This window comes from Amia ocellicauda, chromosome 19 (assembly GCF_036373705.1).
Source record: "Amia ocellicauda isolate fAmiCal2 chromosome 19, fAmiCal2.hap1, whole genome shotgun sequence".
In the NCBI taxonomy this organism is placed as follows: domain Eukaryota; kingdom Metazoa; phylum Chordata; class Actinopteri; order Amiiformes; family Amiidae; genus Amia; species Amia ocellicauda.
Genome location: NC_089868.1, coordinates 2,285,447 through 2,286,348, shown reverse-complemented (window position 1 = coordinate 2,286,348; position 902 = coordinate 2,285,447). Strand labels below are relative to the sequence as shown.

The window sequence follows — 902 nt, the reverse complement described above, 5'->3', positions numbered from 1 at the left end:
GGGTTGACATTTTACAAACAGTGTTTGAATGGTCATTTCCAATTACCAGCAGTGATTTCATTAGCATTCTAAACTAAGTCTTCCCATCTCATCAATATTATAATCAATACTCATGAATAATAATCATTAACCTCTGAATTTACCTGCCAGTTGCATTGGAAGGTAATTTGCAGATAATACGTTGCAAGAAAGGAATGTGAACTGCTGATAACCAAGTTAGGACAAAGACAGGATAGGATGTTAATATTTTCCCCCATACCTTGTATACCTTACATTTCAGTTCAGTACATCCATACATCTGCTAACGATGACCTGAACAACATGGAGGGAAAATAATCTATTTAAGGACCTCGTGGTGCAACGGTAGCGCGTCTGACTCCAGATCAGAAGGTTGCGTGTTCAAATCACGTCGGGGTCAGTCTTTTACTCAACATTCCCTGTAATATCACTCAATAATTCCTGCTCTGGAAAGTGTTATTAATATCCTAGAATGCAAACGTTGTTAGTCTAAGTAACATGAATCTACACCCGAGGGGATGCATAAAAGTCAGTCTGGTCTCCTGCACATTGAAATTATATTTGATTTTAAGAATCCGTATCGTTTGTTATATTTTAATCTGCCTTGTTATAGGCTATTAACAGTGGACTGTCACAATCCGTGTTTTATTCACCTGCTGTATAGCTCCCTTTTACGTATTTCTTGTGCTTTCGATTACCGCCTACCCCATACTGTCTCACTTTCTGATCCCTGGTCGACACAATTCATACACTAATAAAAACGTATAGAAATACTTTAGATAGCATCAACACTACTAGGTAATAATAGTAGATGGGATTCAATGTTCATTTCTCGGTTCATGTTTGAGCGATTCCGAGGCCTCGCTAAGGTGCCTTTTAGTGAT

The 902-nt window shown here is 38.1% G+C and overlaps 1 non-coding gene across 1 annotated transcript; it reads left to right on the top strand.

Annotated features, from left to right (window-relative positions):
* Positions 1 to 346: 346 nt before the first annotated feature.
* On the top strand, positions 347 to 418 carry trnaw-cca (transfer RNA tryptophan (anticodon CCA)). Its single transcript has one exon. It is a non-coding gene; the product is annotated as a tRNA-Trp (tRNA).
* The last annotated feature ends 484 nt before the right edge of the window (positions 419 to 902 follow it).